The 26,661-nt window shown below is 56.3% G+C and overlaps 1 pseudogene; it reads left to right on the top strand.

Moving 5' to 3' along the window:
• The first annotated feature begins 4 nt into the window (after positions 1-4).
• LOC135982776 (voltage-dependent L-type calcium channel subunit alpha-1S-like) lies at positions 5-26,649 on the top strand (annotated as a pseudogene).
• Positions 26,650-26,661: the final 12 nt, after the last annotated feature.

Below are 26,661 nucleotides of genomic sequence, written 5' to 3'. Positions count from 1 at the left end.
CGTCATGTCACCCCTGGGCATCTCCGTCCTGCAGTGCATTCGCCTGCTGAGGATCTTCAAGATAACCAAGTGGGGGCACCTCTCCCCAGGGCCTGGGGTCAGGCAGTACAGGCAGGGGGGCTTGCACTGGGAGGCTGGGCTGTCCTTACCCCTTCTGAGGCCTCAGGCATGACTACAACTATGAGCTGCCAGAGGCTGAGGAAGGGGAACTGGTGAGTTCTCCGGCCTCTGTGTGGCCAGGGTCAGGATACCTAGTGTCTGTTTACAACTCTGGGAGGGGAGTGGGGTCTAGTGGTTAGAGCTAGGGCTTAGGTGTCAGGACTCCTGGGTTCTATCCCAGCCACAGGAGGGGGGTGGGGTCTAGTGGTTAGAGCAGGGAGGCTGGGAGTCAGGACTCCTGTTCTGTTCCCAGCTCTGGGAGGGGAGTGGGGTCTAATGGGTCAAAGCAGGGGGCGGGGAGCTAGGACTCCTGGGTTCTCTCCCTAGCTCTGGGAGGGGAGGGGGGTCTAGTGGATCAGAGCAGGGGAGGTGGGGGTCTGGGACACAGAACTCTGGGGCTCTAATCTGACACTGACTCACCGCTATCAGCCCCCAGCTGATCAGGCTGTCCTGTGAGTGGTGGGGCAAACCACACTCTGAGTAGTTACCTGCGGCCCTGCTGGAAGGAGGGCGTGGAGAGTGCAGGGTCTGAGCCCTCCTGCCACGAGACAAACCAGCAGCTCAGCCTGTCCTTTGGGACCCAGCGAGGCTCCTCACAGCTACCCGGAGCAGGAGCAGGAGCCCGCTCTGCCAGAGGGGTCCCAGAGACACAACAGAGCTGGGAGCTGAGAATGCCACAGGATTCATGAACCTCACTTCCCTAGGTTGGGATATTTGGTGGCAATAATGAAAATGGGGGGAAGCTGGGCATGGGGTTCACCTGGCTCCCCAGATCTATCTAGGTAGGTACTTATCTGCCCTCATCACCATAACATCAGAGCAACGGATTCCTCCTCATGCCCCCTGTGTGGCAGGGCAGCATCCTTATTCCTGTTTCATGCATGGGGAACGGAGGCACGGAGGGGCTAAGTGCCAGGCCCATGGTTGCACAAGACATCTGTGGCGAAGCCAGGAACTGAGTACTAGGATGTGTTTCCTAATGGAGAGCACACTTGAATGGGAATCAGGAGACGTGGCTTCTACTCCCAGCTCTGCCACTGGCCTGCTGGGGGACCTGGGGCAAGTCATGTCCCTGGCCAGTGCCTCAGTTTCCCCACCTGTGAGATGGGGACAAGGAACATGGCCTCTTTTGCAAAGCACTTTGAGATCTACTGATGAAAAACTCCACAGAAGAGCTAGGCATTATTCTTATCATCTCCTGTCTAACACCTGGTCCCAGGACCACACGGGAGACATTTGGCCAAGCGGAGATGAGATGATGGAGTGTCCCCCTCGAACTGAGCAGGGCATTCCCCTCATCACCCTGCCCCCCATTTCTGCTTGTGTGCCCCAGTGGCGCCCCTCAACGTAAGCAGCCTGTGTGCCTCTCCTCACGCTAGGTACTGGACCTCTCTGAGCAACCTGGTGGCATCCCTGCTAAACTCGGTCCGCTCCATCGCCTCCCTGCTCCTCCTCCTCTTCCTCTTCATCATCATCTTCTCCCTGCTGGGGATGCAGCTCTTCGGCGGGAAGTTCGACTTTGAAGACATGGAGGTGCGGCGCAGCACCTTCCATAACTTCCCCCAGGCGCTCATCAGTGTCTTCCAGGTACGGGGCATGGGGTGCAGCGGGCATCAATCCCACTGGTCTAACGCATAGAGGAGGGGCTGAAGTCAGGATACCTGGGTTCTTTTTTGGGCTCTGGGGGACAGTGTGACTTAGTGGTTAGAGCAGGGAACAAGGAGTCAGGACTTCTGGGTTCTGTTCTTTCTGGTCCAGTGGAATGGTTCTACTTGACCTGTTCTTTCACTCACCCTGTCTCCCAGATCCTGACCGGAGAAGATTGGAATTCAATCATGTACAATGGGATCATGGCTTATAAAGGGCCCTCCTTCCCCGGCGTGCTGGTATGCATTTACTTCATCATCCTCTTTGTCTGCGGGAACTGTATCCTCTTTCTAGCCAGTTGGGGAGTAACAGCTGGGCGTTTTCTTGTCTTATCCAGCACAGTCACATCTAGGTTCAAGTACACATCGGGGAAAAGCTATGGGGCTGGGTATGGTATGTTCAGACATCATAGTACCAGGAGTGAGGGAAATGATGCAACAGGAGTGGGGGTTAAAAGGGATGAAAAAATCCGTTGGGACACCAACAGAGATTCACTGGTGACAGCCAAGAGGCAGCTGTCATGGGTACACAGAGGGCTCGTTGCTGAACCTGGGGTTCTCCCCACCTGCCTGCGTACATTGCTTAGTGTCACCACACAGGCTCTCGCTAAGCCTGGGCCATGGAAGGGACTCATTCCTTACATATGAGCATGCTCCCTAAGCTCCTTAGCCCCACCCCCTCTCAGATATCTGCTCAATGTCTTCCTGGCCATCGCTGTGGACAATCTGGCCGAGGCCGAGAGCCTGACGTCGGCCCAGAAAGCCAAAGCCGAGGAGAAGAAGCGGAGGAAAATGTCCAGGTCGGTGCTGCTCTCTGCTGCTTAAAAGCGGGAACCCCCAAGGGCCCAGGGCTTGCAAATCAATGTGAGCTGCTGGTCTTGGGCATCATCTCAGCAGCATTCATTTCAACTCTGCCATGGCCTCACTCCTCACCTCTCTTTTGTGGTTCCCCCGTCCAGAAGTTACCCAGAGAAATCTGAGGAGGAAAAGCTCCTGCTGGCCAAGAAGCTGGAGCAGAAAGCCAAGGAATCCCCACCACAGCCAAGGTCAGTGCCGCGACCCCTCTGAGCTCGTCTGAACAAATGTCTAGGGGAACTTTCCCTGGCAGTTGAGGAGTACGGTACCCAGCAGTAATGTCTTCCCATTATTTGTCCTGTCGTGCATGAAAGGTGGATGGCCATGGCAGGAGGGAGGGAGATTTCCCCAGGGCCCACAGAATGACTGGGGACAAAATCCTGAGCTTCAGCAGACGCATCTCCGGAGACTTGTAGCAAGACGTCCATTCTGTATGCCCTGTAGGCCCGGATCATTCCTCTGACGAGCGAGCCTGCTTTCCCTGTCCCCTCCCAAAAAGCGTGGCGGGGGGACGGGGAGTGGGACTCAGTGGGTACAGGCCCAGGATCAAAGGTCCCGTATCAAAGGACTGTCTCGGTGGAGTTTCCACTCAAGATCTTGTTGTACTTAAAGTACTGCACAGGATCTTTTCAGGGGGAATAAGACAAAACGCCACATTTATTAGTAATACATGTATTCATTAACACTGTATTATATGCATATAATATATTACATTTACACTCACACACACACACACTCCGTCTTGTTGTTACCAATTAGTTGCTCCCCTTAACTTCACTGGCCAGGTGAGTTAAATGGGGGAGGGGGTGGAGCCGGGCTGCTGCCAATCCGGATCGATGCTCCCATGTTGACAAGACGAGACCCGGGGTCCTTTGCAAGACACCTCACTTTTATAGCAGCTTTCCTCTTACGCAAATTTATACCAGATTTAAACTCTGTGTTTGTGTCCATTGGTCCTTTGTGCTGCTTTTTTTTTAGTGTTGTCCCAATGCTGCAAAGAGGGTGTTTCCAAAAGAAGGTGCTTGCTTCTAACCCCCGAGGCCATCGGTATGTCTGCTTGTCTTTAATGAGCCCACTTGACACGTTTTATTGTTCTTGGGTCTGGCTCCCAGCCCCTCTCCAACAGTTGAGGCTGTCTGGAGGTGCTGCCTTCCATGCCTTGCTCATTCACACCTCATTCATTCAACAGGGCAATTGATTAAGAGTGGGGGGGAGAGCTCTTGTTCTACTGCTAGCAAAAAGAAATTTTTCTTCTATCTTATTCTATCCTTAGGGGCTATAATATTATACCAAGGGCAATGCAAAGTTTCTAAATGAGGCTTTGATACAAAGTTCCATGAAAACAGAGGTCACACGTGGGTAGACCCACCACAAGGTTATATGAAGAGGCACAATGTAAAGTCATATGAAAATTATCAGAGATTGATCTACAATCTTTCTACACACACTTGTTCACAGACACACACACATATAGGGCCCATCAGAGGCCCTTGTCCAACTGGCCAGTGATCCTGGCTCCCCTGCCTCCTGTTATTTTTTATTAATTATTTCTATTATGGTAGCGCCTAGGAGCAGTGGCAGATTAGCCACTGGGCCCGGGGCCCCAGCCAACTGGGGGGCCCCCGGAAAAAATCTGCTGGCAGCAGCGAAAGCCTGGAGCTGCGGCCGCCGGGCGGGTGAGGCTGGAAAGCCCCCACACACTGACCCTGTTCCGTGGCAGAAGTGTTGGGCAGGGGAAGCCCCCTCCACAGCAGCCAGACCCTGGTCCCACAGAGAAGCACGGGGGTGGCGGGGGAAGCCTCAGCGTCCAGACCCTGGGACTGAAGGAGCTTTCACACCCTGCTGTGGCCCCAGGGCCGTGGCACGGGACAGAGCTTCTTGGTCTTGGGGTGCAGTGGGGGGTGGCAGAAAGGAGCAAAAGGGGTTGTGGTGCTGCAGTGGGGGGGCAGAATGAGGAAGACCCTGGGTGGAACAGGGGCGGGCCCCAGGGGAAGGGGCAGAAAGGGGTGGGGCTGTGGGTGGGGCCACAGGCGGAAGGGGTGGGGAGGGGCCCCCCACTTGCTCTGGCCCAAGGCCCCAGGGAACCTTAATCCGCTTCTGCCTAGGAGCCTCCGTCGTGGGTCAGAGCCCCATTGTGCCAGGCACTGTACAAACACAGAACAAGCAGATGGCTCCTGCCCCACTGAGAGATCGGGGGAGCTCTCCCTGCCTCTCGCCTGCAGCATTGTCCCGCTGGCCTGCGGAAGGCTGGCACGCAGAGCCCTGGCAGTGCCACGGGTGGTGTTTCCGGGATGCTCCGTTAGTCGCCTCTCTCTCTCCTTCTCAGTTAAAAGTGGACGAGTTTGAATCAAACGTGAATGAGATCAAAGACCCCTACCCTTCTGCTGACTTCCCAGGTAAGGCTCTGGCTTGATCCTTGCCTCCAGCCGGAGAGACTGAGGGAGCGATGGAAAGGGTTGGGGTGGCTTGCAGAGAGAAATCCCATTGGAGGGCTCTGGTCCCAAGAGTGCAGCTCAGCTAGTGGCTTATTATGATGCAGAAAGCCACATGGTTTGTTTCCAGCAGACGCCGAGCTGGAATAAACTCTGTGCAGTTCTCTGCAGCACTTGGTCTGTGTATGAGGGTAGGGGCATGATCAGGGAGTTCTACCTCTCTCTGGGGAGGATACCAGACTCTGCACATGCCTCTTCCATTGCTTGTGGGGTGTTACTTGCCTCACTGACGGGTGAGTCCTGCTGGCCACTAGGGGGTGCACTAGGCAACATAAGATGGGGGACCCCCCCACACACACACTGAGAACAATGGGAGCTGGGTTTGGCCTGGAGGATTTGAAGTCAGGACGTCGGGGGATACCCCAGGGTTTTGTCCTATGGGTCTCTAATGGCAAGCAGCATCTTGCTCCACAGCGGGAGTGTGAGTACCCCCAGGGGCTGTGGGGTGCGAGGGGAGCCACAGCCCTTCGTCTAACTGTGGTGGCCACAATCTCTCTGCCCAGCATAAAAGGAAACATGGCCAGATGTCAGGTTCCTGATCCCTGCATGGAGGGTCAGAGCTGTTTTGCTGACTCATCCTGCAGCTGGACCACGGGGTCTCATCATCCCCAACTCTGGATGGTTAAGGAAACAATCCCTCATTGGCTGCCCAGGATGGAAAGGGGTCAAGTGATCCTTCTCTACCTCTAAGTTTTAGCTTCTGCTAAGGTTTTTTGTTTTGTTTTTGTTTTTGTTTTGGCTGCTGCTAAGTGAATGACCCCAACATGCGAGCTCAAAGTGACTGACTATGTTTCCTTCCCTCTGGCTGCTCCACAGGTGACGATAAGGAAGATGAGCCCGAAATCCCCCTGAGCCCTCAGCCACGCCCCCTGGCAGAGCTGCAGCTCAAGGAGAAAGCAGTACCCATGCCTGAAGCCAGTGCCTTCTTCATCTTCAGCTAGGATTACCATACGTCCTCTTTTTCCCGGACATGTCCGGCTTTTCGGCACTCAAACCCCCCTCCGGGGGGAATTGCCAAAAAGCCGAACATGTCCGGGAAAATGGCGGCTCTGCTCCTCCCCGACTCTTCGGCTCTGTTTAAGAGCCGGGCTGCCCGAGCGCTACCGGCTTCGGGCAGCCCCCGTGCCTCCGGATCCTGCGCCGCTGGAGCCCGGGAGGGGAAGTGCCCGGCTGGGGGCGCAGGGTCCGGAGGCATAGGGGCTGCCCAAAGCCCGAGCGCTACCGGCTTCACGGTTTGCCGGGCAGCCTCCAGACCCTGCGCCCCCAGCTGGGCGCTTCCCCTCCCAGGCTCCAGCTGTGCTGGGGAAGCGCCGGCCGGGGGCGCAGGGTCTGGGGGCTGCCCGGCAAACCCTGAAGCCGGTAGCGCTGGGGCAGCCCTTTCCCCATGGCTGGGAGTGGGAGGGAGGAGGGGGAGGAGTTAGGGCGGGAAGGGGCGGAGTTGAGGCGGGGCTAGGGGTGGGGAAATGGGCGGGGCCAGGGCCCATGGAGGGTCCTCTTTTTTTATTTATTAGATATGGTAACCCTATCTTCAGCCCAACCAACAAGTAGGTGCTGCTTCTCCTCCCATCTGTCAGAAACCCAGCAGTGATCAGCGAGGATAGAACCTGGAACCTCCCGACTGAGCTACAAAGTAACACCTTTAACTGTAATGGGCTGTTCCAGCCTCTGGAGCCAGCTGTGCCCACACGCTGTCCCAGGGTAGAAGCATGCCGGGCACACAGAATGAGGGGTGCCACCCCCAAGACTCACGCAGGGATCTCCCCAGCTGCACCACTCCCCAAGCTCTAACCTGGGCTGTCACTCAGCCCCTTGGAGCTGACAATGCTTTGACTGCCTGCCTCCCCTCTCTCCCTTCCCCAGGATCCGAGTGCTGTGCCAGCGAATCGTCAACGCCACCTGGTTCACCAACTTCATCCTGCTCTTCATCCTGCTCAGCAGCGTCTCCCTGGCGGCCGAGGATCCCATCCGGCCTGTGTCCTTCAGGAACAAGGTTCCCAGGATGGGCTGTTGGGGAAAGCAGTTTGAGCCACCAGAAACGTGCAGCTTCAGGGGAGCTGCTTGCCAGGCTATCGCCTTGTGCCCAAGGAGAGTTTAGTGCAGGGGATGAGGAATCAGGAGTCCTTGGTTCTTTTCCTGGCTCTGGAAGGAAAACCTGTTCCAGAGCTGCAGCAGGGGATTCTGGGTTCTCATTCCTGGCTGGCACTAACTTTACTTTGTGGCCCTGGGCCAGTCACTTCCTCTCTGTGCCTCACCATCCCAGTCTGTAGCAGAGGGATAATAAAGCTGCCCTGTGAGGTTACATTCGTTCCCCGCTGGGATCTGCTCGGCCCCTGTGGTGCAGGGAGCGGTAGGGATACCCACAGAGAAGTCCATTGCTCTGTGAAGCACTCGGAGACCCCACAAGTGTGAATGGAGTTATTCATCAGAACTCCACGGCTGGAGGTGGGCCATTGGGCAGGGTGCAGAGGTGGCACCAAGCATTCGTGCTGTCAGGCACTCGGCTGGCTGGTTCTTGCTCACGTGCTCAGGGTCCAACCGATCACCATATTTGGGGTCAGGAAGGAGTTTCCCCCCAGGTCACACCAGCTGGCATCTTGGGGCTGGCTGGTTTTGCCTTCCTCTGGGGCACAGATCACTTGCAAGGACCCGCTGGGTATGTCTCAATAAAACAAATCCCTGCCATTGCAGGGGCCTGAGCCATTCGTGGGCCCCTCAATCACTGGACTGCTGGCTTAGGTTTCCGTGGAAAGCTCAGCAGCGTGGGGTACACTGGCTTCTGCCCCTAGCACTGCCACTAACTGCCTGTGTGATCACTGGCAAGTCACTTAACATCACTCTGTGCCTCAGATTCCCCACCTTTAAATTGTCTTGGATTGTAATACTGTGAATGTACAGAGCCTTTCATCTGAGGACCCCAAAGCACTGTCACTAACCTCGTTTTACACACAGGGAAACTGAGGCCCAGAGAGGGGAAATTACTTGCCCAAGGTCACCCAGCTAGATGCTTACAGAGCTGGGAAAAGAACCCAGGGATCCTGACACCTTAGGCCATGGTCCTTTCCCAGAACCAGGAATTGAACCCAGGAGTCCTGACACTAAATCGCCAGCATTAACCATTAGAACACTGACTGGCGAGGCCACATCTGGAGTACTGTGTCCAGTTTTGGGCCTCCCACTACAAAAGGGATGTGGACAAATTGGAGAGAGTCCAGCGGAGGGCAATGAAAATGATCAGGGGGTTGGGGCACATGACTTACTAGGAGAGGCTGAGGGAACTGGGATTATTTAGTCTGCAGAAGAGAAGAGTGAGAGGGGATTTGGTAGCAGCCTTCAACTACCTAAACAGGGGTTCCAAAGAGGATGAAGCTCAGCTGTTCTCAGTGATGGCAGATGACAGAACAAGGAGTAATGGTCTCAAGTTGCAGTGAGGGAGGTCTAGGTTGGATATTAGGAAAAACGATTTCACTAGGAGGGTGGTGAAGCACTGGAATGGGTTACCTAGGGAGGTGGTGGAATCTCCATCCTTAGTGGTTTTTAAGTTCCGGCTTGACAAAGCCCTGTCTGGGATGATTTAGTTGGGGTTGTTCCTGCTCTGAGCAGGGGGTTGGATTTGATGACCTCCTGAGGTCCCTTCCAACCCTAATCTTCTATGATTCTATGAACACTCTCCCCTCCCAAAGATGGGAACAGTAGCTAGGAATCCTGGCTCCTGGGCTCTAACCCTTGGACTGCTGTGTTCTGCTAAGGATAATCCTTTTCTGACTGCTGTGGAGGCTGGGAGGCTTAATTCATTAGTATCGTAAAGATGCTGGCGCGAAAGAAGCAGTCACAGTGCAAAGCATGTATGTATTATTGTTGTATTTATTATTAGCACCAGGTGTGCAGTTTCCATTCAGCGGGGCAGTGTGCCGTCTGTCTGCCAAAGCTCCTGGTTGTAGGACGTTCAAATAACATCTGGTCTCCTGAGTTACCAAAACCTCTCCCTTATTTTTATCTTCAGGTTCTGGGATATCAGCTTCACCTCCGTGTTCACAGTTGAAATAGTCCTGAAGGTGAGTCACACCCCATCTTTCTGGAGCCAGTGCATAATGGGGTGATGCCAGCGGTGAGGGGAGCCGCTGATGGGGGCAGAGCAGAGGCAGGCGTCACCAGTGGATGGGGAATCTTTGATTGAGGCTGCTGCTGCACACAGACAGACACTGGGGGTTCGCTGGCCAGCCTGTGCCACTTACTGTCACCACTAGGGCGGCCTCCTCCGTACAGCTAGTCAGAACATTTGCCTCAAACGTTTTTCGTTAGTTTCTCCAAAACTGAAATTTGTCATGAAATTGTGTTGATTCTGACAAAAATTCCTGCCAAAAAAAAAGAGCTTTGGAAATGTTCAAAATGTTGTTTAGAATTTGATGTCCTTTCTTTTTTCATGTTTACATTATTTCATACCATGGCAGGAGTAACAGTGCAATAGGTTTCCATCAATACGAACTAGCAACTGCCATTAATGTACACCCATAATATGCCCTATTACTGTGACATGTCATAATATAATAGAAATTAGGGCTGTCAATTAATCGCAGTTAACTCATGCGATTAAATAAAAAATCACGATTAGTCGCAGTTTTAATCGCACTGTTAATCGATAGAATGCCACTTGAAATTTGTTAAATATTTGTGGATGTTTTTCTACATTTTCAAATATATTGATTTCAATGACAACACAGAATACAAAGTGTACAGTGCTCACTTTATATTATTTTTGATTACAGATATTTGCACTGTAAAAATGATAAATAAAAGAAATAGTATTTTTCAGTTCACCTCATACAAGTACTGGAGTGCAATCTCTTTATTGTGAAAATGCGACTTACAAATGTAGATTTTTTTGGTTCCATAATTGCATTCAAAAACAAAACAATGCAAAACTTTAGATCAGGGGTGGCCAGCCTGTGGCTCCGGAGCCACATGCAGCTCTTCAGAAGTTAACATGCGGCTCCTTGTATAGGCACCGACTCTGGGGCTGGAGCTACAGGCGCCAACTTTCCAATGTGCCGGGGGGTGCTCACTGCTCAACCCCCGGCTCTGCCACAGGCCCTGCCCCTACTCCACTCCTTCCCGCGCCCTTCCCTGAGCCTTCCGTGTCCTCGTTCCTCCCCCCCCCCCCCCAAGCCTCCTGCACACCACAAAACAGCTGATTGGGAGGTGCGGGGAGGGAGGGGGAGGTGCTGATCGGCAGGGCTGCTGGTGGGCAGGGGATGGCGGGGAGCTGATGGGGGGCTGCTGACATATTACTGTGGCTCTTTCGCAATGTACATTGGTAAATTCTGGCTCCTTCTCAAGCTCAGGTTGGCCACTCTTGCTTTAGAGCAGTGGCTCTCAAACCTTTTTTACTGGTGACCCCTTTCACATAGGAAGCTCCTGAGTGCGACCCCCATTATAAATTAAGAACACTTTTTTATATATTTAACACCATTCTAAATGCTGGAGGCAAAGCGGGGTTTGGGAGAGGTTGACAGCTCTCAACCCCCCATGTAATAACCTTGTGACCCCCTGAGAGGTCCCAAACCCCAGTTTGAGAACCCCTGCTTTAGAGCCTACAAGTCCACTCAATCCTACTTCTTGTTCAGCCAATCACTCAGACAAAAAAGGTTTCAAAGTAGCAGCCGTGTTAGTCTGTATCTGCAAAAAGAACAGGAGTACTTGTGGCACCTTAGAGACTAACAAATTTATTTCAGCATAAGCTTCTTCGGATGCATAGAATGGAACACACAGACAGAAGATATTTATAGATACAGAGAACATGAAAAGGTGGAAGAACGCATACCAACTGTAAGAGGCCAATCGATTGAGATGAGCTATCAGCAGCAGAAGAAAAAAACCCTTTGAAGTGATAATCGAGATGACCCATAGAAGGTGTGAGGAGAACTTAACATGGGGGAAAAAAAATTCAATTAGTGTAATGACCCAACCATTCCCAGTCTCTAAAGTTTGTTTACATTGACGGGAGATACTGCTGCCTGCTTCTTATTTACAATGTCACCAGAAAGTGAGAACCGGCGTTCACATGGCACTTTTGTAGCTGGCATTACAAAGTATTTACATGCCAGCTATGCTAAATATTCGTATGCCCCTTCATGCTTAGGCCACCATTCCAGAGGACAGGCTTCCATGCTGATGACGCTTGTTAAAAAAATAATGCATTAATAAAATTTGTGACTGAACTCCTTGGGGGAGAACTGTATGTCTCTGGCTCTGTTTTACCCGCATTCTGCCATATATCATGTTATAGCAGTCTCAGATGATGACCCAGCACATGTTGTTCATTTTAAGAACACTTTTGCTGCAGATTTGACAAAATGCAAAGAAGGTACCATGTGAGATTTCTAAAGATAGCTACAGCACTCATCCCAAGGTTTAAGAATCTGAAGTGCCTTCCAAAATCTGAGAGGGACAAGGTGTGGAACATGCTTTCGGAAGTCTTAAAAGTGCAATATTCTGATGCAAAAACTACAGAACCCGAACCACCAAAAAAGAAAATCAACCTTCTGCTAGTGGCATCTGACTCAGATTATGAAAATGAACATGCGTCGGTCCGCTCTGCTTTGGATTGTTATCAGTCAGAACCCGTCATCAGCATGGACGCATGTCCTCTGGAATGGTGGATGAAGCATGAAGGGACATATGAATCTTTAGCGCATCTGGCATGTAAATAACTAGTGATGCCGGCTACAACAGTGCCATGAGAACACCTGTTCTCACTTTCAGGTGAGATTGTAAATAAGAAGCGGGCAGCATTAGCTCCTGCAAATGTAAACAAACTTGTTTGTCTGAGTGATTGGCTGAAGAAGAAATAGGACTGAGTGGACTTGTAGGCTCTAAAGTTTTACATTGTTTTATTTTTGAATGCAGTTATTTTTTGTACATAATTCTACATTTTTAAGTTCAACTTTCATGATAAAGAGATTGCACTACAGTACTTGGGTGAATTGAAAAATACTATTTCATTTGTTTTTTACAGTGCAAGTATTTGTAATCAAAAATAAATATAAAGTGAGCAGTGTGCACTTTGTATTCTGTGTTGTAATTGAAATCAATATATTTGAAAATGTAGAAAACATCCAAAAATATTTAAAGAAATGGTATTCTATTATTGTTTAACAGCAAGATTAATCAATATTAATTTTTTTAATCACGATTAATTTTTTTAATCGCTTGACAGCCCTAGCAGAAATATTATTTTAATATAGTTTATTTTAAAACTCTTTAAGGGCAGCTGCCACTTAGCATGGATTGAAACAGCTTCGCTTTTCTTTTAGATCAAAATGTCTCCTGTTTGTGTTGTAATGAAATAGTTTGACACTGGAGTTACAACGCAAACCGCAGACATTTTGACCTAGAAGAGAAGATGTTTCAATCAGTGCTAAGTAGCAGCTGCCCTTAACTGTTTTAAAAATGCACAGATTAATCCATTCCAAGGCTAGAAGTCACCATTACGATCACCTGGTTTGACCTACTATGTGACACAGACCATAGAACGTAGAGAATGCCTTTAGAAAAACATCCCCTCTTGATTTAAAAATTGTCAGTGCTGGAGTCTCCACCACGTCCCTGGGTAAATTGCTCCTATGATTAATTACCTTCACTGTAAACAATTTACACCTTCTTTCCAGTCTGAATTTGTCTAGTTTCAACTTCCAGCCATGGGACTATATTATGCCTTTCTCTGCTAGACTGAAGCACCCGTTATTAAACATTTAAAATAAAATCAATAGAATAATTAAATGATTATGTCATTTTACGACACCAGTAGTAGTGTATGCCACAGACGTCATTAAATAATAGAAAAATAAAAATATTAAACAAACAAACAAAAAAAGAAATAAAATAAAATAAAACAAAATTTCAAAGTGTTCCAGAACCAACATTTTTCAAAACTTCCATTTCATGGGATATTTTGAAAATATTTTTTTTGTTCCAATCGGGACCAAAACCAAATGACGATGTGTCGAAATTTCCCCCGAAACAGAAATGCCGAGTTTTGACCAGCTCTGCTCCTGAGTCCCACCCTAGACGGACCAGTCAGAGAAGGCCCTGCGGGCCGTGCTCTACTGTGGCCGGTTGGGCGCCCAGGGAAGCATTTGTTTAGTGGCTGTCAGCCCAGTTCCTAGGCCACAGGTGTCTGCGTGAGAAAAGCACCATCACAATTGGCAGCTGGGCCAAGAATGGGCTGTGGAGAATGAACTCCCTGGAGAGACTCCTGTGGGGTGGGGCTGAGGCTCGCTGGCTCAGTGGTACATGATAAGCTTCCTTTACTGTGCCTATTCTGTGGATCTAGAGAGGACTTAAGTGTCCAGGGCTCCAATCTGGCTTCTTTCATGAGTAGCAGTCACTAAAAAGAGAGAAGAAGTGAGGTTGCATCTGAAGAAGTGAGGTTCTTACCCACGAAAGCTTATGCTCCCAGTACTCCTGTTAGTCTCAAAGGTGCCACAGGACCCTCTGTTGCTTTTTAAAAAGAGAGAGGATCAGAGGTGATCTGCCCCGTTCCCATTAACTCCCCTCTTCTTCCCTTCAGATGACCGCATACGGTGCATTCCTTCACAAGGGGTCCTTCTGCCGGAACTACTTCAACATCCTGGATCTGCTGGTGGTTGCTGTCTCCCTCATCTCCATGGGAATTGAGTAAGCACCCGTTGTAGCAACAGGTCTGCCTGTTCAGCAGAGGATAGGGCCATCTGCTGTGCTGTCATCTACGTTGGCAATAGAGACGTAGGATGGGTTAGGCCATTGGTCTGTCTAGCCTAGTATCTCACCTCCAGCAATGACGAGTAACTGATGCTGCAGATGGTAGGGATGCACCTGGGCAGATGCAGGGCTGTAGATGGAGGGTGGGGAGTAATTCCCTCCTGATCCCTGTGACAATCAGCCTGTGCCCAGAAGCATGTGAGTTGGTTGATTCCCCTTGCATTAGCATTCATACACTATTCAGTGCCACAAAGTCATCCAGCCACACTGTTGGGAGTAAGGAAATAAACAACCCCTGAGAATGGGGAGGAGAGGCTGTGACATGAATTGGATACGCAAGGATTTTGAGGGCAGGCACTCACTTCAATCTGGAATTGCCTTCCTCCTCCCCCAAGTTCCTTCAGGACTCCTGGGTTCTGTTCCTCATGGTGGGTGGGAATGTGGCCTAGGGGCTAGGGCTCAGGATAGGGATGTCAGCGATCCTGGGGGCTAGGCCCAACTCTGCTACTGATGTACTGTGCAGCCGCCTGCCCCTTCCCCCACGGTGGGAAGCGCCTGGAAGTGCTGCCCTTGGGGAGCTCTGTCAAACTGGATTGCAATCCCCTCCTAGAACACATGACAGCCTGGCCCCGCCAGAGCATACTCCCGGCCTGTCCTCCTGCCCCTGCCGCTCCGCACCCCCCGGCCTGCCCCCTGCAGCACACCGCCAGCCTGCCCCCCAGCGCGCCCCCTCCTGCTCTGCACCCCCCAGCCTGCCCCCTGCAGCACACCGCCAGCCTGCCCCCCAGCGCGCCCCCTCCCGCTCCGCATCCCCCAGCCTGCCCCCTGCAGCACACCGCCAGCCAGCCCCCCAGCACGCCCCTTCCCGCTCCGCACCTCCCAGCCTGCCCCCTGCAGCACACCGCCAGCCGGTCTCCCCAGCACGTCCCTTCCCGCTCTGTACCTCCCGGCCTGCCCCCCAAGCATTCCCCCCAGCCTGCCCCCTCCTGCCCCTGCTGCTCTGCACCCCCCGGCCTGCCCTCCAAGCATGTCCCCCAGCCTGCCCCCTCCAGCATGCCCCCTCCTCGCCTGCCTGTCCCCCCAGTCTGCCCCCTCCTGTCCCTGGCAGGTACAGCTCCCCTGCCCATGTTGGAGGGGCACAGGTGTTGGCTCTCCCCCGATGCATCGCTGCAGGCCGGTTTGGCTCCTGACAGCGTATGAGGAGCTGATTTGTCTGGCCAGACCCCAAGCTGGCTGAGTCACCCCGTCTCCCCCCGCCCTCCCCAGGTCCAGCGCCATCTCCGTGGTGAAAATCCTGAGGGTGCCAAGAGTCCTGCGGCCGCTGCGGGCCATTAACAGAGCGAAGGGGCTGAAGGTGAGAGCAAGGCGGGGACAAGGGCCCTCCATAGGGGGTGGACACGGCCCCCCTCAGATCTGCCCCAGGAATCCAGGACCTGCCAGATCATGGGCCATCTGAGCAGGATCCCAGGACTGCACGTCCCAGGGCTCAGGCCACCTGATTTCACTCTTACCCGGGTGTTTTGTTAGGTGTCTGTGGGGCTGGGACCCACATTGCTGGGAGGCAACCCATTGGTTTTGTATTAGGTCCCCTGGCTGCATCTGGAACAGCCGCTTCCCCTGCACACCAGTGTGGTGCCGGGTCCCCCGTCCGTGTCTGGGATGGCCACTTCCCCTGGTGTGGTGTTGGGTCCCCCATCCGTGTCTGGGACGGCCGTGTCCCCTGCACACCGGTGTGGTGCTGTGTCCCCCGTCTGTGTCTGGGATGGCCCCTTCCCCTACACAGGGGCACGGCCGATACCCACAGCAGGTCGTGGTGCTGCAGGCCTGGCCCATCTCTGCATTGGCCTCTCTCTCTCTCTAGCACGTAGTCCAGTGCGTGTTCGTGGCCATCAAGACCATCGGCAACATTGTGATTGTCACCACCCTGCTGCAGTTCATGTTGGCCTGCATCGGGGTGCAGCTCTTCAAGGTGAGAGCCCCTCCCGGCCAGAACCCAGCGCTGGTATCCCCCAACCCTCCCTGTCCTGGGGAGAGCTGGGGTGGAGCTGAGCTCAGGGAAGCTCCAGGAAGTGGCTCCTCTTCGTTTCTTTTAAGAGAGGGGATTCTCCCATGTCAGAAATTCAGAGGGAGGCCGAGGACCATTCCCGGCCATCCCCTTGGGGGTACCAGCACGCTGCAGGCAGAACAGGGCAGTGTATGCATAATCTGTGCCCACGCAAGGCAGCCCCATGGCCCAGTGGGAGTCAGCCAATTTGGGGGTCTCTTGCCAGCTTTGGTGCTGACCAGCCAGGTAGCCTTGGGCCAGTCCCTTCCCCACCTGTGACTCGGTTTCCCCCGCCCGCTCCAGCTCCCCACCGTGTTGCAGGATCACAGGTGTTTCCTCCTGACCACCCGTGGCACTGCAGGCAGGTCTGCGCTTGCGCTGTTGTGCGAATGGATGAGGTTGACGTGACTCTTTGGCTAGAAGTGCTACGGGTTGCTGCAGCAGTGGTCTGGCCTTCGGGCCTTGCAGGGCTCCTAGGGGTTGTCAGTGCTGCTGACTGCGCAGGGAGAGTTGAGGGCTGGCACATCTGGCTGGGCTCTAAGCACCTCTAAGGAAAGGCCCAGCTGGGGTAGGGCCCAGACGCTCACGGCTGGCACTAACCAGCCCCTTTCAGGCTGGAATGGGCCGTGGAGATGCTGCCCCCTGGGTCGGGGCCAAGCCGTGGGGTCATGTCAGGATGTACTGCAGTTGCCAGCAGCTGCCCTTGTCCTTGCTCCCCAGGTCTATCAGTCAGGCCCCCTGCGGTTCACAGTACAATCCCTGATTCTTCTGCTCTCTGCTTAAACCTAGGGGAAGTTTAGCAGCTGTACGGATCCGGCCAAGATGACAGAAGAGGAATGCAGGTAGGCGCCCCCTGTCATCACTGCATGTACCTCGCAGCCAGAGCGCAGGGACCGGGGGGGTGTCATTGCCTGAGGGGGGACTGGTGGGGAAGGCGAGGAACCAGTCCTGGTTTGTTGTCTCTTGTGCTCACAGCCTGTTCCCGGGACCCTGCTGAGCAGAGGAGCCCAGGCGTGGGTCTCTATGCAGAGCAAAGCCTGCAGCACAGGGCAGTTTGCTCTAGGGGGCAGGGAGCCGAGGGGAGTGTTGAATGGCCAGGACCAAGGAGGAGTTGGACTCGTAAGCCAGAGGAAGGCCAGGCCAATGGTTAAGGCACTAGCAGGGTTGCCAGGTGTCCGGGTTTTGACCGGAACACCTGGTCGAAAAGGGGCCCTGGTGGCTCTGGTCAGCACCACTGACCAGGCCATTAAAAGTCCGGTCAGCGGCACAGCAGGGATAAGTCAGCCGCGGCTTCTGGAAGCAGGAGCATGTCCCCCCTTTGGCTCCTATGTGTAGGGGCAGCCAGGGGGCTCCGTACGCTGTTCCCGCCCCAAGTGCCAGCTCTGCAGCTCCCATTGGCCAGAAACTACAGCCAATGGGAGCTGCAGGGGGGTGCCTGCGGACAGGGCAGCACGCAGAGCCACCTGGCCGCACCTCCACGTAGGAGCCAGAGGAAGGACAAGCCACTGCTTCCGGGAGCTGCTTGAGGTAACCGCCGCCCAGAACCTGGACCCCTGACCCCCTCCCACGCCCCAACCCCCTGCCCCAGCCCTGATCGCCCTCACGCCTTTGGCTCGGAGCACCCTCCTGCACCCCAAACCCCTCATCCCCAGCCCCACCCCAGAGTCTGCACCTCCACCCCAAAACCCCTGCCCCAGCCCGGAACCCCCTCGTGCACCCTGAACCCCTCATTTCTGGCCCCACTCCAGAACACACACCCCAGCCCAGAGCCCGTACCCCCTCCCAGCCCCCTGCCCCCTGCCTCAGCCCGGAACCCCCTCCCATACTCCGAACCCTTCAGCTCCATCCCCCAGCCCGGAGCCCCTCCTACACCTCAAACCCCTCATTTTTGGCCCCACCCCAGAACCCGCATCCCCAGCCAGAGCCCTCACCCCCTCACGCACCCCAGCCCCCTGCCCCAGCCTGGTGGAAATAAGGGAGTGAGTGAGAGTGGGGAGAGCGAGTGACAGAGGGAGTGAGCAGGGAGCGGGGCCTGGGAGGCAGGGCAGGGCTGTTCAGTTTTGTGTGAGTAGAAAGTTGGCAACCCTAAGCCTGGGACTGTCTTGTGTTTTATGGAACGACCTGGGAAAGCTCTTTCAGGCCTTCTTCACTCATCATCAAAAGCAGGAGCAGAAGATGGCAGCCCCCAGGCATGGGTGGTGGGTATAAGAGGCCAGAGGGGGCTAAGCCTCCCCAAACAGACGGCCTGCCGCCTTTGGAGCGCACCGCTGCCAAAAAGGTGGGCACCCTGGCTGTGGTCCTGCCCGCACTCCACTTGAGTTCCCGCTCCCACTCGTCCTCTTCCTGTCCCCAGTCTGCTTGCAGGGGAGCCTTGAAGGAGGGGGTGAAGAGACACACGCATGCACGAGGGGTGAGTGGCCGGAAGCCGGCGGGCAGGCAGGGGAACCCCAGAGGAGGGGCTGAAGAGGCGCAGGCGGGGATGAGTGGGGCAGGAGCTGGAGCAGGGGCGGGGCCATAGTCTGGGCACACGCAGCCTCCCCAAATGGAGGAGTCACGTGCCTCCCATATCCCAGGGTGTTATGTCACCTTTGCAGGTCCCCTTTCAGACACGCTAGTGGGTGAAGTACGTGTCTGGGTGTATAGGGGGCTGCCCTGGGGCATGAGTCTCCCTGGCTGTGGAAGGGCAGAGCTCATCCCGGACGGCAGGATTTGCCAGGCATGTGGTGGGATTTGCCGAGCTGCTCCAGCCTGTAGATCCAGGCTGCCACCTGTACTCTGGGGAGAGGCACCAAGGGTGGATCTTGGTGAGGCTGCTGGGCAGGCTGTAGACGGGTTGTAGCCCTGGCATCCACATGTGATCATTCCTCAGCACACCCTGATTGCATGACTGCCGATTCCTGTTATTGTCAGAACTCGCATACTCGGCCATGGTGCTTGTCGCGACCAGCACTGGCCTCTGGCTTCCTGCTGCTGTGAGTTCCCCAGGTTGATTTGGTGAGACAGTAATGTGCTCTGAGCAGCATGGAGTCTTCAGCAGGTGGGCATGTGTGTGTCATGGGCAAGGGGACCGGAGAGTTTCTGGGCCCAGTCCCCCACTCGCTCACCCCTCGTCTGTAAATGCGCCGCTGCCTCCCGTTCCAGAGGCAACTTCTGTACATGGACAGCGGCCCCAAGCAGCAAGAACTGTACCCGCGCGAGTGGGTGCACAACGACTTCCACTTCGACAACGTCCTCTCAGCCATGATGCCACTCTTCACTGTCTCCACCTTCGAGGGCTGGCCCCAGTGAGTCCGCCGGGGGGAGCACGCAGCATGGGGGCCGGGCACTGGGTCAGGCTGCACGGGGGGAGATCCCAGCACCCCACTGGCGCTGCTGCCTGGCTGGGGAATGCCATGTGAGGGGACTTCTCCCGAAGATGGAGAGAGGGGTCAGACCCCCCACCCCCGATCAGGGGCACAGAGGTGCCAGTGCAGTCAAAGGGGAAGCAGCTGTCTGGGATGTCCTGACCTCTCTGCCTTAGCTCAGCTGGACTGAGCCGCCCCCCCATGCAGCCTGGTAAACTGCATGCTCTCTACTCGCTACCCCCCAGGCTGCTGTACAAGGCCATTGACACCCACACCGAGGACATGGGCCCCATCTACAACTACCGGGTGGAGATCGCCATCTTCTTCATCATCTACATCATCCTCATCGCCTTCTTCATGATGAACCTCTTCGTCGGCTTTGTCATCGCCACCTTCCAGGAGCAGGGCGAGAGCGAATACAAGAACTGCGAGCTGGACAAGAACCAGGTACTCCCCGTGGAATCCCCCCCATGGAACCTCCCCCACCCTGCAGAGACCTCCCTCCGACCCCCCAGTCTCCTCCCACCCCAGCCCCCATGACCTGGGTAACTCCCGGTTCCAGGGATGCCCAGGCTCTGGGTGCGAGGAGCCAGTTGTACCAGAGCTAGGTGCCAGGGTCTGGACGCGGCTAAGCGTGCGGAATGAGTGCCAGCTGGACGAGAGCCGGGGTGCCCTAGCTGGGTGTGAACTAGGCAAGACCAAGGTGCAGGGGACCCCAGGTAGGAGAGGCTGGGAGCCCAGGCACGAGGGTGTGTCCAAGCTGCAGAGTTGAAAGATGAGACCCCTGTTCTTCTGTGCCTCTCTCTGTCTGCTCTCTGACACCTTCACTGACACATCCAGGCTTGGCCACCACACTGGGAGCCCAGGATGGTTCCCATAAGCCAGGCTGCACAGACCACTAACTTAGGGTTACCATATTTCCACAATCAAAAAAGAGGACACTGCGGGGAGGGGGAAGTCCCGCTCTAGCCCCGCCCTGCCCCCATCCACTCCAACCCACTTCCCACCCCCTGACTACTCCCCTCAGTACCCCCAACCCGCTCCTTGTCCCCTGACTGCCTCCTCCTGAGAACTCCCCACCCTAACTGCCCCCATAGGACCCTACCTGTCTCCTGACTGCCCCAACCCTTATCCACATCCCCACCCCATATTCACACCCCTGCCCCCAGACAGACCCCCGGGACTCCCATGCCCTATCCAACTGCTCCCCGCCCCCTGACAGGACCCCCAGAACTCCTGACCCATCCAACCCCCTCTGCTCCCTGCCTGCCTCGACCCCTCTCCACACCCTTGCCCCCCTGACAGCCCCCCCAGAACCCCTGACCCATCCAACCCCCGCCCCGCTCCCTGTCCCCTGACTGCCCCCCTTCTCCAACTCCCCGGCCCCCTTACCGTGCCGCTCGGCTTAGAGCAGATGTCTGGCTCCGCCCCGCCCAAGCGGCGTGCTGAGACTGTGGAGGAGGGGGGAAGCGGGGGAGGGGCTCTGGCCACCGCTCTGGGCTCCACCGCAGAGATGGCTGTGTTTCAGTGGTGCTGTAGTTTGTGGGTAGGATGCAAGGGACTATGGCGAGGTAGGCTGTTAAAGGGCTGTATGTCATGTCTGAACAGGGAGAAGGCTTCAGGGTATGTTTCGGAGCTGGGAAGGCACCTCCTGCTTTATATCCCTGTCCTGTGCGGCATATCCGACATCCTGCTTCATGCTGAGCTTGGCTGGACTGGTTTCCCATGAGCACCAGCCCTTAGGCAGCCAGAGGTTGCTATTGAGCTGAGTCATGTATCTCCCCAGCCCGAGAGGAAGGATGGCCCAGTGGTCATGGCACTGGCCTGGGACTTGGGAGCCCTGTGGTCAAGTCCTTGCTCTGCCACAGACTCCCCGTGTGACCTTGGACAACTCCCTTAGCCTCAGGGCCTCAATCCCCAGCTGCCCAGCCGGGGTCAGAGCACTGCCCTGCCCCCTGGGGGTGCATGAGGGTAAATGCATTAAACTGGGAGGTGCTCAGCTCCTGCCATCATGGGGCTCAGATCAGTACCTTACCTGAGTAAAAGGCACCAACAGCATGTCAGCTGCTCCCTGTTTCTGCTGTCCCCCGAGCACGGCCTTCCCACGGGCACGCTTGCCATTTTTTGAGTCTCCGCCTTTTCCCTGCTCCTCTTGCTGTGACCCATCTTTAAGGTGACCATATTTCCCAAAGGGAAAACAGAACACCCCGTGGGGCTGGCCTGAGCCCCTCCTCCTCCTCCTCCCCCCCCCCCCCCACGGGGCTGCCTCGAACCACTCGCCTGAGTCCCTCCCCCCATGTGGGGCTGGCCTGAGCCGCTCACGCGAGCCCCCCTCCCTGTGCAGAGGGTAGGCAGGGCTGGGGCGAGCAGCAAAGCACATACGGGATAGGCCGACTATTTCCCAAAGGCTGGGGCCAGCGTCGCTGCTCACCCGAGCCCTGCCTGCCCCCCGCTGGATCCCGGCCTCCCCCCCACGTTCCTCTGCACCCCACTTTCTTGACAAAACTGGGTGTTTGTCCCGTTTGCCCTTGGAGACAAATGCCCACTTTTGCCAAAAAAAAGTCGGGACGCCCGGGACATGGCTTAAAAAAGGGACTTGTCCCAGCCGAAACGGGACGTAGGGTTACCCTACCCATCTTCCTCAGTATGGCGCCATTGAGCACGTGGCCGGCTGGGTTTGGCCAGGGCTGACCGACGCTGTGGCTTTGCCCTCTCTGCATCTCCCTTTCTCCTCTCCCCGCAGGGCAAGCGTGTGATCGGGGAGGACGGCGCCGAGGGCTACAGTGACTTGTTCCAGGAGAACGCCATGCTCCAGAAGGAGAACGCCACCTTGCGCATGAGGGTGAAGGCCATGCAGGAGGCCATTGATGCCATCAACAGCGAGGTCACCCACCTGATGAGCCAGGAGGCCAATTTGATACTGGCCAAGGCAGGTGAGCATGGGCACCTCCGGAGAACGTGTATGCGAGGTGGGGCATGCGGATCGGTCCCACGAAAATTACAGCCACCCCAGAGCTCAGGTCCAAGGGCAGCTGAGTGGCAGCCCAGCTGCTAGGTGTTTCTGAGCTAGTCCGTGATCCTAATTCTGTCCCTCCAGGTGACGGCAACGAGGCCATCGGCGCCCTGATCCAGAACTACATTCGGGAGATCGAGGAGCTCAGGTGGGCGTGGGTCACGTTCTCTCCTTCCGCTCGTCTGGGGGGGCCACGTATCGCGTGCAGCTTGAGAGGACCTGCAAAGAGGCAGTGCGGGCTAGCGGGGGGGCTGCTGACCTGGGGCTCTGGAGGCCCAGATTCCCTCTCTGGCTCTGCCGCTCCCGGCTGGGTGACTGGTGCCGCGGACACTGGGTTCAAATGGTAGACTGGCATCGCAGCTCTGCCAATGACCTTGGGCAAGTCACTTCCCCTCTCTCTTGCCTTTGGTCTGATGCGACCATTTAGATTGTCGGTGCTTTGGGGTAGCGCCCGTCTCACGAGTGTGTGCAGCACCTGGCACAACAGGGCCTCGATCCCGTCTCTCTCGGTGCTGCTGAAATATAAATAAAAGCCCCACATTCGAGATGGAAATGTCTCCATCCTGTAGGGCGTCCTGTCCGGCCCTTGTGCTCCCAAGCTTTCTCTGGAGCCTTGGCTGATCCAGACTTAAATGCCTCCCCGGGGTACATTGAAATGCAGTCTGATAGCTAGTGCTGCTCATAAATGTGGATTTCGTGCTGGAGAAACTGACAACCCTGGAGACAGGAATCCCCTCGCTCGTTCTGGGCCAGATTCTCAGCTGGTGTAAAATCAGCGTTGTCCCACTGGGGTCCCTGGAGCAATGCCGATTTACACCCCTCCCGCTGAGGATCCAGACCCCATCCGTAATGCTAGAAAACAGAGGTGCCCCACCGTGTCTAGCGCAGCCGCTGCTGAAGATTAACCCTTAGGCTGCCATGTCAGCGTATCACCGTGGCTGTTGAGAACTGGCTGTCGGCCATAGGGTTGCTTCTCTCCCGTTAGCGTTCAGACCTAGTGGGAAGCCCTGGGGCCTTTGTGACGTGGCCTGGGCTGCATTGCCATCTAAGTGAAGGCACTAAATCCATGAAGTGGCATCTGCTGTGACTCTTTGCTCCCACAAGAGGCATGCAGATGGTTAGTGGTGGCCATGCCAGCTTTCCTTCCCTGCGATGTCCTTCTGCAGCACCCCTCCCCGGGAGCAGAGCCCTGAGCCCCTTTGTCCGAGCTGAGCGAGGGCAGTTCAGGTTCCAGACACACACTCTCCCGGTCACCCCTCCGTAGAGGTTGGGGGGAGGGGGTGTCTTTTCCCCTGGGGTGTTTGGACATCTGCCCAGGGCAGAAGATCTCCATAACCAAAAGCCCCTCCGATCCCCAGGACAAAGCTCTTGGAGAGCGAAGCCATGAACGAGTCGCTCCGCCGGAGTCTGTCGCAGGTCTCCTCCAGGCCCCCGTACTCCCTGGGCTCGTCTCCAGGCCCAGGCCTGGGGGCGCTCAGCAGCCCCGTGGTCTCCATGGAGGCAGAGGCCACCGAAGCAGGACCTGGAGCGGCTGAAGAAGGAGACCAAGCAGCGGAGGAAGAGGTGATGGCCAACTCCTTGCTGGGAACAGAGGGGGGGGTCTGTTCTGGGTGCTCCCACCCCTGGCTCTTCATTATTATGGCAGGACCATAGTTATTGGGATGCCCACTTCTCCCTTGGCTTCCAGCCCTGGCACCCTCCAGCCCCCATCAGCCCTGCTGGTCCAGACATTGTCCTGCCCCATCCCTGGGAAGCCAAAGCCATACAGCAGAGAATCAGGACTCCTGGGTTCTTTTCTCAGCTCTGCCTCTGACGTGCCACATGACCTTGGGTGAGTCCCTTCCCCTCCTTGTGCCTCAGTCTCCCCATCTGGTAACATTGCCTGGCCCATCTCTCTGGAGGGCAGTGAAGCTGGGTTCCTGAAGGGCTCTGAGATGGAGGGTGTTGGGGATGTATGGTCTAAGGGGACCGTGTGCCAGGGCTCCCCTGTCACCGCGGTTCATCCCGTCTCTTCCTGGCAGCCCGGAGAAGGAGGCCTTTAAGAAGAGGCCAAAGCTGCAGCAGGAGAATGGGGAGGAGACGGACGAGAACGAGGCGGTGAGGGAGGCTTCCCCCGTGGAGTGGGGGGTGAGAGCCCGATTGCTAGCCAGAATGCCAGCGGCCTTCTCTGTGCCTCGCCGGCACTTGGGGCAGCTGTGTCCTGCCGCACCCTGGGAGGTGGGGCAAAGCCCAGCCTGCCTGTGGGAGTCGCAGAGGATCCGGGGGGCAGGGTCAGGGTCCATGACCACCCCCCCATAGGGCAGCCAGTCTGCTGCTGTTTGGCCCCGCCTAGGTGTGGAGAGTGGGGGCAGGGCATGGCCGAGGATGGCGGGTAAGACAGTCCCCTCTGCCCCCTGGCAGTGCCCTGTGCCATCTGACACCCTGGCAATAGGTGGGGCAGGGCAACTAGCCACAGGCCTTTCCATGCAGCTGGGCTTTGTCCCGTGAACCGTGTCCCCTCTGCCCCAGCCGTCCCGGAGGTTCTCATCAGGTCCTTCATTTTCAGCTGCCATCTCAGCGGGGAGGCTGGGGGGAGCTCCCCAGACATGGCCCACTCCCTTTGCACACAGGGATCAGCCCTGCCCCTGGCCCCGGGTCAAACGTCCTCTCTCCGGCACTGGTTTCCGAGGCAATCGCTTTAATTCACCCACATCTGGGGGTGGCGGATGGGGAGAGGCCTGAGCCCCTGCGACGATAGGAGAGGGGCCAAAGGCTCCTGATCTCTGCCCTAACCCTGCGCTTGTTTCCCAGGAGGAGGAGGAGCGGGAGGAGAGTGGCTGTGAGGATGAGGACGAGGATTCGGGCAGCGAGGAGAGCCTGGTGGACTCGGACTCCGATGCGGAGGAGAAGGGTAACTCGGAGGGCACGGCGCCCAGTTCTGTGCTTAGGCTGGGGCCGGGGATATCTGCAGTGACTCAGGGCTGTGCCCCTTTTGGGGAGGCGGTAGGCGGCTGCAGTGGGCCTGTAGGGTGAGCTGGGCAGGTCTTGGCTGGAGGTGCACGAGGTGCCAGTCAGGGTGCTAAGGTGGTCCGGCTCAGCTGGTGCTCAGTGGCACAGGCCTGGCTGCCAAGCTCTGTCCCTTCCTCCTCAGCCCCCCGCATTCGCCTTCGGGTACCCAGGCAAGGCTAAGACCGCAGGAGCGAGATGCCATCCCCTCTGAGTCCTGCCTCATCTGCCTCCTTTCCTCTGCAATGCCAGAGTCCATAGGGGACCCGTGAGCCAGGCACTGCCCCTCCCCTCTCCGGGCCGGTGCAGGGCTGCCTGGCTCTCTCCTCCTGACCTCCCCGGGGCTGCCTGGCTGACTGACTCTCCCCCCACCTCTAGTGGTGAATTTCCAGGCTGATCTGGCCGACCTGACCTGCGAGATCGAGATCGAGCAGAAGCTGATTGAGGAGCTGGAGAACAGCCAGCAGCGCCTGCAGACCCTCAAGCACCAGTCCGAGGAGAAGCTAATCCTGCTGCAGAACAAGATCCGCGACACCCAGCTGGAGAGGGACCGGGTGCTGCAGAACCTCAGTACGGGCAGTGCCCCCTCCACCCCCCGGCTCATCCCACCGCACGGGTCCTCTGAGCCAGCGCTGGCAGGAGAAACCCTGGGGTTCTCCCGGCGCCCAATGAGGCCCAAACTGGGCCCTGTCCCCTGTGTAAGGGGACTGTTGCCCCCTTACTAACATTCAGTGGGGGGGGTTGGTTGGCTGCTCCCAGCACTAAAAGGGGAGGGGTCGATGGCAAATCAGGAGCCTGAGACTGACAATCCCCAGGGACAATGGGGAGAGGCCAATGCTCCAGATCAGCCTGATTGACAGGGCGGGCAGCTAATCAGGGAGTCAGGAGGCCGGGGGGGGTCCCGTCCTCCGGGTGAACTGGAATTGCCTGGGTCAGACAGGGTGGGGCCGAGCTAAGGAGAGAGCAGGGGCTCGAGCTGAGCTGCTGGGAGCAGAGCTGCAGCCCCAAAGCCAGAGCACAGCCCAGAGAGAGCAGAGCTGCCCTGGGGACAGAGCTGCAGCAACCAGAGCCAGAGGGGCCAGAGAAGCAGCCCAGGGAGCTGGAGGCAGAGCAGCAGCAGCAGCAGCAGCCGGGCTGAGGCCGAGTGGAGCTGGAGCCGGGGCTGGAGCCGTCCGGAGCTGGGTGTGGTGAGCAGCTGGGGAGAGTGAGGGGGACCCTGGGCAGTGGGCCCAGCACAGGGAGACGCCTCAGCCAAGAGGCCTTGCAGGCCAGACTTGGAGGGGGGATCATAACCCCGACCGGGCGGGGGCAACGCTGGGAAGAAGGGTCCTGCCACCTAGAGCCTGAGAGCGTGTGGCCACCGCCAGAGCAAGTGTCCGACCCGCAG

Source organism: Chrysemys picta, chromosome 4 (assembly GCF_011386835.1).
Source record: "Chrysemys picta bellii isolate R12L10 chromosome 4, ASM1138683v2, whole genome shotgun sequence".
NCBI lineage: Eukaryota > Metazoa > Chordata > Testudines > Emydidae > Chrysemys > Chrysemys picta.
Note: the sequence above shows the minus strand (reverse complement) of the source record. Positions and strands in the feature narration are given on the sequence as shown.